Source organism: Rana temporaria, chromosome 2, assembly GCF_905171775.1.
Source record: "Rana temporaria chromosome 2, aRanTem1.1, whole genome shotgun sequence".
NCBI lineage: Eukaryota > Metazoa > Chordata > Amphibia > Anura > Ranidae > Rana > Rana temporaria.
Genome location: NC_053490.1, coordinates 141,026,229 through 141,041,802, shown reverse-complemented (window position 1 = coordinate 141,041,802; position 15,574 = coordinate 141,026,229).

Here is a 15,574-nt window from a genome sequence, read left to right as displayed (position 1 = left end):
TAGGGAAGGGGTTAAATGTGTTTCCTACAGGTGTTTTCACACAGTCCCCCACTGTATGGGGGACTGTGTGACTGGGGAAACACAGATTCAGCTTAGCAAAAAGACAGGATGTGTGTGCCCTCCCCTGTCAGAACGGAGCTCTGCCTTGTTTACACAGGCAGATCTCGTTCTGTCACTGCAGGGAACAATTGCGGGTGGCCAGTAGACATCGAGTCCGCCAGACCAGCTGATTGGCTTCCCTGCTGGCCAATGGGAGCATGTGTGTAACCACAATAGCGAGTTTCTGAGCCGACGTACACCTATGAAAGCGGCTTGTCGGTAAGCAGTTATTGATGCCAGATTGCTGAAAGCCTAAATTTGGAAAAATATAATTATTGCGGTTACATTTTCGCATTACCTTTTTTTTAAATAAAATGTTTAATCAGTCAAAAGTTTTTTTTCACAAGCATGTTCCTTTTCAGAGATAGGTTAGTCTTTGTCGATCATAAAATGCAGTGTTTTTGAATTGGCTTCTAAAACGATCCTTTTAAAGCGTGGGAAGGACATAATGTATTGACGTCAGATACAAAAAGTTGTTGCCACACTGGCTGTACGGTGTTGGCTCTAGAAGAGCTGAATTTGGTACTTCTCTTACCATCCAGGTTTTCATTGTATTGGAAAGAACTGTAAAAGAACCACTTAGACACTTTACCTCCTCAGTATGCAATTGTAAATATAATGTACGATAGAAAATCTTTTGTTAATATAAAAAGCTGTCCAATTTCTGCTGTATATTAAAAATTTGTTTTATTCATGTTATCAGTGTCTTCTTTTTCCTTAACTTCTATACTTATATGTATATGTAAATGGCACCAGTTTTGGAAGAATGGTCTTTAACAGCATAATCAAAATATTATTTACACCCATATAAACTTGATTATTTTTCTTTTAGAAATAGAAATGTTAATAGTTTATTTAATCATTTAACAAAAGAGAAATCCAAATCAATATTTGGTGTGACCACACTTTGCTTTCAAAACAGCATCAATTCTTCTAGGTACGCTTGCATGCAGTTTTTGAAGGAGCTCGACAGGTAGGGTGTTCAAAACATGTTGGAGAACTAACCACAGATCTTCTGTGGATGTAGGCTTCCTCAGATCCTTCTGTCTCTTCTGTCTGTGGGAGCTAAACCATCCCTTCCAGGACTCCTTTTTCTTTGCATTATTACTCATTATTGTACCACTCTTTAGTCCTTCGTGAACAAACTGCCTTTTGCTACAGCCAAATATTTTAAATTTTGACTGATCAGTCCAGAGCATTTTCCCCCCAGTTCTTATGTTTTCATGTATAGGACACAGAAAACAAGGCTAAGTGATTCAACTTCATACTATGTAGGAACTGGGTGGACTTTAATTTGGAATCATTCTGTACTATTGTGGTCTCTACAAATTGTCAGTGATCACATAGTACAGGGCTAATCACAGTGGATCTGAACTGTAATGGCTGCGCCCAATTGCACATATCACAATTGTACAAAATGGCACATGAATGGATGCCATTCAGAAAGTAAAAATTGTGTGTATGTATGTATATATATATGTGTGTGTGTGTGTGTATGTGTATGTGTGTGTGTATGTATGTATGTATATATATATATATATATATATATATATATATGTGTATATATATATATATTATGTGTATGCATGTGTATATCCTACCCAAAAACTGTACTGCTCTGGTGATTATATATTTATATTGTGTTCTTCATTTGACGCTGTACTACTCTGGTGACCGTATGTTAAAAGTTTTATCAAAGTTTAGTTAAACCTGACTATAAAAAAAATACTAATTACATGGTATATAACAGTGTGCATACTCTTAAAGCCTTTGGTTTGTGTAGAGTGAAATATACTGGGTTGATCCTGCCTTCAGCTATCCCTCCCATTTTCTTTCTTCACTGCTTTTTGAGATTGTGTAGACCAGCTGGGGTCCTCTATGGAGCATGCTCATATTTCAGTTCCCTTAGAGCAGTGGCTCTCAACTCCTGTCCTTGGGACCCACTAACAGGTCACGTTGTCAAAATAACTGAAATAAATCACAGGTGATATCATTTGCTGCTCAGTGATTGCAGTATTTTAGTCTGCATCTCCCCCCCAAGGTAATATTTAAAGCGGAGTTCCGGCCACAATTTCACTTTTATAAATATAAATACCCCTGTAATACACAAGCTTAATGTATTCTAGTAAAGTTAGTCTGTAAACCAAGGTCCGTTTTGTTAGGTTGTTACAGCATTTAGACACTTTATAAAATATAAATTGACTGGGGCCATCTTAAGTGTGGGCATCATGAAGCCAGACTGTATGACTTCCTGGATTTCAGCCTTGCACATGCTCAGTGCTGCACAAGCAGTGTCAGATCAGGTTTCAGCACCTGTGCTGTCCAAGTCTTTGAGACTGGGGAGTGCACAGACTCCTGGTAAGTTACACCCACTACATTCCCAGGAGTCTGTGCGGTGCATTAAGCACCTAGGTGCAAGAAGTGGGAAGATTAACTATTCTGCCTAGCAACAACACTTTGAAGGCATCTAAAAAAGTTTTTTTTTTTTCGTAAAGGACTAATGACATTTTTTTAAAACTACTGATGTAATGTTATATTTATGGGTGGAACTTCACTTTAAAATCTGGCCTGTAAGTGGGTCCTGAGGACCGGAGTTGAGAACCACTGCCTTAGAGTAACACATTTGATTTAGGTGGCCCTCCACCGTGCCACATCCAATATCTATACATACACAAATATGAATCCTATTTGTCAAAACCAAGCGGACTTTATCGGCATAACATGAGGCAACTAGTATTAAAATTGCAATGTTTTATTTCTCCAATAGTTTTAAATATAAAACAATTGCAACACCCTCTATACATAAAGTATCCAATACCAGAAGGATACCCAACCCAGAAATTAAAATATGCAGTCAACATGAGGTAGTGCTGAACAGTGCATGAATCGCCGTTGGCAAGTGGTTAAGAACTGGGGTATGTAAACTTTTGATCGGGGTCATTTGGGTAGTTTCTGTTGCCATTATGAGTTAACGCAGTTGATCGATAAAAAAAATGGATTCAGCCAAACACTAACCATGAGTGAAAAATGTTTATTATTCATATTCTCTGAAAAATGATCATGAAAGAAATCATAAATTCTGCCAGGGTATGTAAACTTATCGGCACAACTGTAGTGCCCAAAGTTTTAACAGCAAAAAACATATGGTCAATGTCCACCTTGTGTACATCCGATAGTTTAAAGCAGGAGTCAGCAACCTGTACATCGTGGTCTGGGCTTGCTGACCCACCATCCCAGAGCATCAAAGTGCAATGCAAGAGGGACTACTGGTAAAGTTGGCGCAAGAGCCACATAAGCTGATGCTTCTTCTGTAGTGCTGGCATTACATGGGGAGTGATACCAACTGCACTCCACCTCTTATCCTGGCTACTGGTCTCCAGAGTGGTGGCAGCAGCAGGAAAGAAAATCTTCCGGTTAGTGTGAAGCAATACACTGGGCATAATAGTAGCCTACTTTCACATTGATGCAGCCATCTGCTCAGTGGGGATCAGTGGACAGATTCCCCATTGAGCAGGTGGATGCCAACGGAGCCCGCCATGTGTGTAAGGATACTGTGTAATGATTTTATCACATAACGTTTGTTTACATATTTCAGCAAAGTAGACATAGCATAGGTATGTAAGAGATGGAACTTTAAAGGTGCCAAAAATACAAACTATAAACAATATAATGTAAAATGACGACTGTGTGGGATCCCTGTTGTTCTGGGAGGATGTTATAGTTGTAAAATTCAGTGTTCTAAGCGATCATAGTGTGTAAAATAAAAAAAAATCCTGATCACCTCCCTGGTGTACTACACTGTATTGGTCTGGTCACTGTATTACAGGACACAGGCTTGATAGTGAAAGATCCTGGGTTATATGCTTTTTTAGGGGATTGACAAGCTTTTAAGGACATCTTCTCTAAGCGGCCGCTGACGTCTCGCTACCACTTCCATGTTTGATTTGTCAGGGCGATCGTTTTACTGCCATTTGGATGAAGCTTTTTACTTTTTCATATGTCTGTATCCATTATAAACTGTATCCATTTGATCCATGCATTGGATCATGCACCTTTTTCCTCTTTTTTCAACTGGTAGATTGTGGTCTGGGCTTGCTGACCTTCGATTCCAGAGCATCAGCGTGCAATGCAGAGGGACTACTTGTAAAGTTGGAGCTGTACTATGGAGCAAGAAATAAATGATGCATCAAAGTGCACCACACCTGCAGGATATAATAGAAGTCTATGGCAAAGCGCAGCTAGCCCTGGAAAACCGCAGATGCGCTGCACCTGCAAGAAAACCGCATCACATCGGTGTGAAAGCAGCCTTATGGGGGGGGGGGTAAAACCCCATAGTTAAGACATGTGTTGATCACCCCGCCTCAACCGCACCTCCTTTAGCTGCAGTGCCTAGGGGGTGTACATATGTCTCTGCTGCAGCAGGAGTTGTACACCCTGTTATGGTTGGTGGGTTTAGCACCTGCCAAGCATGACCCATTCAAGTGAATGAGGCCACTTTGCAAGTGCCCTGCAACCTTGTGCAGTACAGCAAACAAGGGGTTGAAACAGGCAGCGTTGTGTAGCTTTCTGACCACCTGCTTTAACCGCTTGGATCCCACAGGAGCATGCAGTTGCGGGCCACTTGCAGAGTGGCACCATTTACATAAATGGGTCGTAATTGGCAGGCGGTAGAACCCACCAAAAGAACCAAGGGGCTTAATTCCTGCTGTGGCATGTGCCCTATATGTGGTCCCCTACTTGCGGTAAGCGTTACCCCCCCCCCCCCCCCATACAGTATCAAGTAAACCCGACTGTCCCCAGTAGTGAGAAGCGTTACTGCCGGGTGTCCCCAGTGGTGAGAAGCGTTACTGCCGGGTTTGCCCATTGTGAGAATGGAGCTGGTTGACCATGTGTGTGGGATCCTGTTAAAACAAATGCGCACGTTGCTGCGTTCCTCTGGCAGCTTTAATGATGTTTAGTGCATTTTGATTATTGTGCATGGTGATTATTAAAGTATTTGGACTTTATTTACACTGATTTTTATTTTATTTTTGAGTATTGAGGCCGGTGTTTTTCGCACATTATGTTTCAAGCTTGTAATAATCTGTTTTGGAGGCACTGCACTATTTTTATTATCTGTGTATTTTATTTCAGATTTTACAGGCAACTCTTTTAATACAAGAATAGAAGCAGTGTATCCAGGCTGATGCAAAATCGGTAAAACCTTGGTAGCTTTACCCAGACCCCATACCCTGGGGGTGGCCTGTTTTTTTTGGGCACTGGATTTTACTTTTATTCTCAGCTTGGCACTTCATGCAGCTAGCCTCTGGCTGCTATAACAAGTCCAGGGCTGTGGTCCATCCCTATGGAACTCGGACCCTAAAGACCCCCATTGTGATGAGCAGAACCTGGACCCCCGCATATATAGACCATATATAGACCAGGGACATGAACAGGTAAGACAGGGTTAAAGTGTTGATGTGAAACTTTTACTGAACGGAACAATCCCACAATAACAATGTACATATAGTGTACCTTTACTGTTACCTGGGCATCCGTTGTTCCACCTGTTAGGATAATCAACAAGCCTCACACCAATTGTGATTAACCAGAATGTAAGTTTACTGAAACTGGTATAAAAACAGTGGTTATAAAAACTGTATGAATATACAAACATTACATTAATAGTGCAATGAGTGTTCGCGAATTATTAACACTTAAAGCTTCCTTGGTATCACTCCACTCACACCTCTTATTCCCGGGGTGTGAGTGTCTTGATGCATCGATCCCTGGATTTCCAATTGCTTGACTCTGATCGACCAGGAGGGAAGTTTTGTGTTTCTACTTTGCAGAATTTACCAATTGATGATCATTCTGGCAGCAGTGTATATCGCTCCACCATTTAACCCCTTAATACTATGCACCCTACTGACATTTCAGTTGTGTAACCCGGGAGTGCCCTTAGTTTTGGTGGGAGATCTTAATGGGATCATAGACCCAAAGTTGGATAGACACCCTCCTCCATCGGGGGATCATATGACGGCAAGACCAGCCCTGGCTAAATTTATAGAGGAAGTGGGGTGGACAGATCCCTGGAGAAATAGGAATCCTTAAGAGAGACAATTCTCATGCTTTTCCAAGACGCACATGTCCTTATCCAGGATCGATGTGTGTCTGTGTTCGACTTTGGCATCCCAGTATATTGAGGGGATACAGTATCTCCCTAGAAGCATTTCAGACCATTCCCCCCCACTTGCTCCACTTGAAGGTCAGACCAGAGTCTAATTTATCGAGAGCGCCATGGAAATTAAATGCTTCCCATCACACACCAAAATTGAGAATTACATTGTAGCTTACTGTCAGACATGCCGACTACCCCGACTCGAATGCTACCTGGGATGCTTTTAAAGCCTTCCTGAGGGGGATATTTATATCAGAGGTAAATGCCATTAAACATAATACATCTGAACAGAGGGATCAGGTTGCTCAAATGGTTAAACGCCTAGAGGCAGAATACATTGCCAACTCTGGGGAGGGTTCCCGTGAGGCGTGGATAGCTGCACAGGTTGCACTGAGTAGAACTGATGCTTCTAAAGTGGCCAAAAAACGTTTTTTTTTGTTTCACTAAAATGACCTTTTATGAGGAAGGGGAACAGACAGGCAAACTCCTGGCCAAAATAGTTCACTCGCAGTGTCTCCATCCATTGGGGCCTTGCGCAATAGAATGGGAAGGGTTATGAACACTCCTGACCTAGTCATGCAGGAATTGGTGGACTTCTATTCTGAACTCTATAGATCAAAACAGACACACACACGTTAGAGGAGGTTCGGGACTTTCTACAGGGGATAGAGCTACCGTGTTTAACGGAGTCCCAGGTGGAGTCCCTAGAAGCTCCCATTAATATTGAAGAGATGTCTATAGCTACCAACTCTTTTCCCAATTCCAAGGCACCTGGGGATGATGGCATCCAGATAGAGGTGTTCAAACAGTATGGGGATGTAATACTACCAAAACTGCTCCGTACCCTGAATTCGGCTAGGGACTCACAACAACTTCCTGACTCTAAGGCAAGCCAGTATAGTTCTGCTACTTAAAACGGGGAAGGACCCACTAGGCCCAGGCTCTTATAGACCGATCTCACTCCTTCAAAATGACATAAAAATCCTTGCTAATGTATTGGTGATGAGATTGAATAAAGTATGAATTATGCACCCAGACCAGTCCAGCTTTATACCAGAAAGATCCACAGCCATTAACCTCCAGAGATTGTTCCTTAATATGCAGTCTTCTGCGGACAATACAGGGGATAGGGCATTGCTGTCTCTTGATGCTCACAAAGCATTCGATAGCCTTGAATGGCAGTATCTATGGGCGACATTAAAAAAAAATTGGATTCGGACCAGTGCTCCAATCCTGGGTACAGCTCCTGTACAATTCCCCCTTGGCAGTCATCAGAGAGGAGGGTAGAGTGTCTTCTCCCTTCCCGCGTTAGAGGAACTCGGCAGGCCTGTCCCCTGTTGCCTCTGTTGTTCGCCATTGCCATAGAACCTTTGGTGGCCTTGGTGCGTTCCAACCCCTCAATTGACGGCTTTAAATATGGACAGGCGCATGAAAAGCTCATGCTTTATGCGGATGATACCATGTTGTTTCTGGGGGAGAAACTTTGGGATCCCTTGGTGAGGCTATGTCGGTGGTTCAAATTTTTGGCTCTTTCTCTAGCCTTGTAATTAACTGGAACAAATTCATAATTATGATGCTAGACTCTGCAGCCCCTCAAGGCCCCACATTACAAAACATCCGGTTTCAACTAAATTTAAATATCTGGGTGTCTGGGTCACACCATAACCCCGCGACTTTATCACTCTTAATCTCACCCCCTTATTAGGCAGGATTAGAGACAAATCTAAAATATGGTCAAAATTGAAAATGTCCCTGGTGGGTAGAGTGAACCTCACAAAAATGGTTTTCATGCTGCAGCTTTTGTATATTCTACATAATACCCCGATGGTGGTCCCACTGAAAATCTTTAATTCCCTCTTTCGGGCTTTCCTTTTGGCTAAACAAACCTCCCAGAATTAAATTGGAGCAGCTACAGAAACCTAAGGAGGCAGGGGGGCTGGCCCTCCCTAACCCTTGGCTATATTATCTAGCTTCCAAGCTGCAACATATTGCCCGAGCTATATCCAAGGGGGTGGTGACCCAGTGTTCGCCCTATTACAGCATACGACTGGTGCAGATGGTGTAGTCACTGGTCTTGAAGCATTGCAATTTGCCAAGTCTAACAACCTCTTACCAACCTATGCATTGATTAAAAAAATTTGGAACAAAGTTTGTCTATTGCAGAATATCGAAGGATTTACAGGGCACAGCCCAATCTGGAACAATCAGAGGATGATAACTGCCCCAGATGTGCCAGAGATCACGGGGACCTTATTCACTTGCTGTGGCGGTGCCCCAAACTGCCCCCCTATTGGATGGGGGTTCTTAAAACCCTGAACGAGGTGTTTCTAGTCAAGGTTCCACAAGACCCTAAAGTCTGTATCTTGGGCATTTTTATAGACAACCTACCAATTGAGGACACCCGAAAAAAGCCATTGGCAGAGCCCTCTTTCAGGCCCGTAAACGTATCCTTCATCACTGGAAGGCCATTGAACCTCCCAAGTTGAGTGAATGAATAGCTCAGATGGGATTCACTCTGCTGTGTGTGTGTGTGTGTGTGTGTGTGTATATGTGTATATTATATATATATATATATATATATATATATATATATATATATATATATATATATATATATATATATATATATATATATATATATTATTTCTCTATCAACACAGAGGCCAACAGGGGAAATTTGAACTGTTGTGGGCCCCTTGGTTGAATACCCCAGGGTTAGCCCCACTTGAACTGGTGATAGACGGGTTGCTTCTTTAAGATGTGTGTTGGAGGTTCTTGGGTGTGGGGAACAAATGTTTACAATTAAACCATTATTTGGATTTGTATAGGGGAACGCGATTGAGACTGGGATGGTCATATGCCTACTGTAGGTTGGTTTATGGAATGTGAGAGACTACTTTTATTGTTTTTAAGTTTTTGTATTCCAATGTTTTATGGAATAATTGTTTGATTTTTTTTTTTTGCATATGTATGTAACATTTTTCCTACCATATGTGTCAAACTTCCTTTTTGGGGGAAAAAAAAGGTTCCTTGAACCTCTACTGCAGGCGCGTCTCCAAATAGGACTAGTGCTCAGAGTAACAATGCCTTGACACTGGCCACCTTCCCACTTCCAGTACGGCCGCACTAAACACACTAATGCAAGGGTATAAAACACAGCACAATACAATTTTTCAAGAGCTCCCCTGAGGTATAATGCAGTCCTTTTTACTGTAACTGAAGCACAAAACCTCCCAGTGAGAAGTGTAGTCTATGGTCTTCTTTCTTCTGCTAGCTATTATACTGCAGTGTTTCTAATCCAAGGGTTTAACAAGTAATGAAGTAACATAAAATGAAGAGTGATAACAATTCCTGCTATGCAACACACTTGTAGATGCCTCCGGTGTAGGTGTCCCTTAACCATCAGTCAACCCTCAATGAAGTATAGACTTTGAGGCCTGATTGAACTCGGTCTATTTGAATGAGACCTCCCTGTAGGACTACAGGTCTCGGCAACTCTGTGAGATGAGGTTAAAGAGGTTGTAATGGTAAATGTTTTTTTTACCTTAATGCATCCTATGCATTAAGGTAAAAAAACATCTGACAGCAACGCCCCCCCCCCCCCCCCGAGCCCCCGTTTTGCTTACCTCACCCCCTCGAAAGTCCCGGGCGCGTTCTCGTCATCCTGTTCGATTCCCAGCCTGGCCGTTGATTCGCTAGGCTGGGCGGATTGATGGCAGCGCAGCCATTGGCTGGCGCTGCTGTCAATCACAGCGGATGATGCAGTGTGCCGGGGGGGGGGCGAGTGATACAGTCAGCGGCTATGGCCGCCGCTGTATCACGGGAGCGCGCTCGCAAAAGCTTTCCACCATGCGAGGGAGCTCGCCTGAAGGTGGAAAGCTTTCGCGAGGAGGCGCAGAGACAGCCACCGAGGGACCGCAGAAGACACGGATCTTGGCCACTCTGTGCAAAACAAACTGCACAGTGGAGGTAAGTATAACATGTTTGTTATTTTTAAACAAAAAAAAATCTTGCCTTAAGTGTTCCTTTTAAGTGTGTTAAATAACTTCTGGGCGACAGCCCTCTCACCACACCAGGCCTGGAAAGTTGGGAACCTCCGCTCCGGTTGTCTCAGTCCTGCTGCCAGTCAGAACTGTCACGCTGCTCTGCAAGATGACCCAGACTCTCACTTGGCTCCGTCAGGGGTTCTGGATCCTCAGACCCGATCACACTGCTTCTCCAGCACACTGTGGTAAGGCAGAGTCAATGGCTGCTTTTCCGCTCTGCGCAATGTAGGCCCTCTTCTGGAACACTCCTTCACAGATCCCTGTAGGCAGGCCATGCGTCCAGAAGAGACAGAAAATAGCTTCACTCTGCCTTTTATTACCTACCCAGCATGCAGTTCAGCCACCTAGTGCTCATGGGTAGGTGAGTGGGTATTGTGGGTAGATGAGTCCTTTTCACAAAGTAAACAAAACACTTCCTGCTATGCTGTGAAAGTTAAAGGAGTTGTAAAGGAAAACATATTTTTTTTGCTGAAATTACTGTTTACAAGGTATAGAGACATAATAGTTAACTGATTCCTTTTAAAAATGATTAAAAATAGATACAAATCAATCATATAATGTACCTGTAGTTTCAGTTTCGTTTATGCATCTAGTTTCATGCTTCTGTGAAGTACAGAGACACAGAGCCAATAGAGGGCAGTGATGGTTTGTAAAACGAAAGTGATTGGTTCTGAGGGGTTTAAGACACACAGTAATCACACCTCCTTGAATAGTGCCACAGAGAGAAAGCTCCCATGACTGTTTTCATCAGGAAACAGACTGTTCAGAACAGAGAAGGATTACAGCAATATCATAGCAAAAACGAACAATGAGGACATGAAAACAGGACTGCAGTAAGGTAAAGGAAGCTATTTAGCTAAAAAAAAAAATGTTTTCCTTTAGTGACCCTTTAAACCAGGGGTCTCAAAGTACCGGCCCGCGGGCCATTTGCGGCCCGCGGACCTGTTTTAAATGGCCCGCGGGTGCCGCGGAAGTGTAGACCGAGGTGCATGAAGAGTAGCGTCTGTCATAAGTTCAGTTGTCTCTCATGTCACACTGCTACTCTCTGGCGGCCCCTCCTCTCTTCTCGTCCATCCCCATTTGCTTGTGACATCAGAGATGGACGAGAAGAGGGGGGGCTGCCGGGGAGTAGCAGCGTGACATGAGAAACAAGTGAACTTATGACAGACGCTTCCTGCGCTACTCTGCCTTTGAAGAAAACAACAAGTAAATGCTGACCTGTGCCCTGGTGTGCTCTCATGTGCCCTGATTGTGCCCTAATGTGCTCTGATTGTGCCCTGATGTGCTTTCATGTGCCCTGATTGTGCCCTGATGTGCTCCCATGTGCCCTGATGTGCTCCCATGTGCCCTGATGTGTTCCCATGTGCCCTGATTGTACCCTCATGTGCCCTGATGTGCTCTCATGTGCCCCATGTACCCTCATGTGCCTCATGTACCCTCATGTGCTGGGCTCTGTACATCGGGGTACCCTGTGCCCTGTACCCTGATGTGCCCTGTCCTGATGTGCTGTGCCCCATGTGCTCTCATGTGCCCTGGTGTGCTTGTATGTGCCCTGATATGCCCCATGTGCTCTGATTGTGCCCTGATGTGGCCCATGTACCCTGATGTGCCATGGGGCACATGAGAGCACATCAGGGCACAATTAGGGAACATGGGGCACACCAGGGAACATGGGGCACAGCACATCAGGACAGGGCACATCAGGGTACAGGGCACATGAAACAGCACATCAGGGTACAGGGCCCAGCACATCAGGGCACATGGCACATCAGGGTACAGGGCACATGAAACAGCACATCAGGGTACAAAGCCCAGCACATCAGGGTACATGGGGTACCCTGATGTGCTGGGCTTTGTACCCTGATGTGCTGTTTCATGTGCCCTGTACCCTGATGTGCCATGTCCTGTACCCTGATGTGCCATGTCCTGTACCCTGATGTGCCATGTGCCCTGTCCTGATGTGCTGTGCCCTGATGTGCTCTCATGTGCCCTGGTGTGCTCGTATGTGCCCCATGTGGCCTGATATGCCCCATGTGCCCTGATGTGCTGTGATTGTGCCCCATGCACCCTGATGTGGCCCATGTACCCTGATGTGCTGGGCTTTGTACCCTGATGTGCGCTGTACACTCATGTGTGCTGTGCCCTGATGTGCTGTACCCTAATGGTGAGTGGTCAGTGTGTAGTGTAGTGGTCAGTGTGCAGTGTAGTGGTCAGGGTTAATAATGCGTTCGCTGACACCAGTAGTGTTTTTGAAGTTTGAAAGTTTGCATGCAGCCCCCCATGGGATATGGAAACTTGTCTTGTGGCCCTCAGGTAATTTGAGTTTGAGACCCCTGCTTTAAACAGATCTCGTTCACATTGCATACCACCAGAGGGAGCCAAATACCAATCTTTAGCATTACATGGCAAATACCAGCACTACATTGGTCTATTACTGTATCCTCAAAGCAAGTATGAGACATAAATTGTTACTTAAATTACACTTCTGCATATCCTGAATGGTATTCATTTATATGTTAAAGCAATCAGGAAACCAGAATTGTTTTGAAATGTTTTCATATAGACTATACAAATAGAGTTCCAAGCTCTACCTTGTTTTCTCTCAAACCAACAAAAATCTGCTTAGGGATAGCCAGCTTTACAGAATGCCTTGAACTATCTCTTGTTCCAGGGTGTGGTTGTTCCAGTACCTCTGGAGGATGGGTTCAAAGGATTCTATTCAAACCTGCTCACAGTACCAAAGCCCAATAGGGATATTCAACCTTTCTTGGACCTAAAATCTCTAAACAAGTACCTTCAAGTTCCAAAATTTTGTGTAGAATCCTCAATGTGAGTTATCGCCTCTCTAGGAAGAAAGGAATACTTGGCATCCATAGACATCCAAGATGCCTATCTGCATTGCAAAGGAAACCACCTTCATAAAGCGCTTCTATCGCACCTGGAAATCCTTTCTTTGCCTGAATTCAATCCCAGAAATTACTCTGTGCCTTGTATTATGGCCTTCCTACAATCGAGACTTGACCACTATTTGGCCTGTGATATGACAGGTTTCGGACTTGCCTATTTTTTTTCCAAAAACCTCTGACCTCACCAGCCCTTGTCAAAACCTTTATTCAAGGTACAGCTCAGTTCAGGCTTTCCTTGCAGTACCCTGTACTTCATTTGGATGGTGAATGAATGAAAGATTTATATAGCGCGGCACATGCGAACTGAATCGCCTCTGGGCGCTTGTTGTTTCTGTCTCTTGACATCAGAAGAGCAGAGTTTTGATCTGCCTTCTGAAGGCCAAGTGGTTTTCCTCCAGCCGAATGCTGGCTGGTAAAGCATTCCATAGTCTCGGACCCTGGAAAGCAAACCTTCTTTCTCCTTTGGACTTGTATTTTGCTTTGGGTATCTTGACCAGATTTTGGTCGGTAGATCGCAGAACGCGGTTGGAATTATGGGGTTCTATCTTGTCGCAAAGATATTGCGGAGCCTTCCCATGGATGCACTTATGTGTTAGACAGAGTGCTTTAAATGCAATTCTGTCCTTTACTGGCAACCAATGAAGGTTTCTCAACGAAGGTGAGATTGATTCCCATGGTTTTTTCCCAGTCACAAGTCTGGCAGCCGTATTTTGCACGACTTGCAGACGAGAGATTTGGTACTTTGGGAGTCCGAGGTAAAGGGCGTTTGCATAGTCCAGTCTGGAGTTTATAATTGTTCCCACCACGACTGCTACGTCTTCTTTGGGGATAAATGGAATAAGTCTGCGTAGTAGACGCAACAGATGGTGAGATCCGCTGACTACTGACCCTATTTGTGCGTCCATTGTCATGTAGGTGTCGAAGATGACCCCGAGACTTTTGACTTTGGAGCTAGGGGTGATGATTTGGCCCAGAATGGGCGGGGGTGTCCAGGTTGGTGCCGGTTGACACTTGCGGCTGGCATGAAACATGAGAAGTTCTGTTTTAGAGCTATTAAATTTAAGATAGCTCTTAGTCATCCAGTTTTCTATTAAAGAGAGACATTTCTCTAACCTGAGATGATGATCCTTTTTGTTGCAGATGCGAAAATACAATTGCGTATCATCTGCGTATGAGTGATAAAGTAGTTCTTGGCTACTGATGATTTTAAAGAGAGGCCGAAGATAGATGTTGAAAAGCACCGGTGACAGGGGGGACCCTTGGGGGACTCCACAAGACACCGTTCGCTTCTCTGACGTGAAAGATCCCAGTTTCACTGTTTGTGATCGGTTTTCAAGAAAAGAGGAAAACCATGGTAGATCACCTTCTGCGACTCTGGCTACTTCAGCCAGTCGCGTCAGTAACAGTTTATGGTCTACCGTGTCAAAGGCGGCACTTAGGTCCAGTAAAACCAGGAGACAGGATTCTCCTTCGTCTGCTGCTTCAAGTACGTCGTCCCATATTTTCAGTAATGCTGTTTCCGTTCCGTGTCCGGGACGGAAACCTGATTGTAATGGATCCAGTAGATTGTGGGTATCCAGATGCTGTTGCAGCTGTTTTACCACTACTTTCTCCATTACCTTGGAGAGAACGTTTAGGCCTGTTATGGGACGGCGATGAGTTGGGTCCTTAGGGTCTAGGGTAGGTTTTTTTAAGATGGGCTGGATTGTGCCCTCTTTCAGCAGGGAGGGCACTGTGCCTTCCTTAAATGACTGATTTATCAGCTGCGTGATAGGTGGTGCCAGGATGTCGGCACATTCCTTCAGCAGTTTAGTAGGGATAATATCATTAGGTGCTGTGCTGTTTCGCAAAGCACCAATGATGGTTTTTGTGGCCTCGATGGAAGTGGGTTCCAGAGTGAACATTGTCAACTGTGGGAAGTTTTCGTTAGTGTTATATGGTTGATTGAAGTGGGTGTTGTTCTGTCGAATGCTTTCCCGGATTCCCTCAATTTTGTTAATGAAGAAATCCGACAATTCATCGCAGAATTCTTGGGAATCTGAATTGGGGGCTTCAAGACATCCTGGACTCATGGTCTGGGTGACCATCTTGAAAAGTTCGCGGGGGCGGTTTGAGGCGCTGTTGATAGCCATAGAAAAATGTTGTTTCTTGGCTTTGAAGATTTCTTTATGGTATTTTCTCGTTATTGCCTTGTAGATTAAGAGGTTTTCCTCTGAAGCGCTTCTTTTCCAGGCGGCTTCCGCCCTTCTGCGCTCTTGCTTCCGTAGCGACAGCTGGTTGTTGAACCAGCCGGACTTGTTTTTCCGGATGCAGGCTTTGCGTTTCGGTGCTACTAAGTCGGCTGACTGTAGTAGGGCTGCATT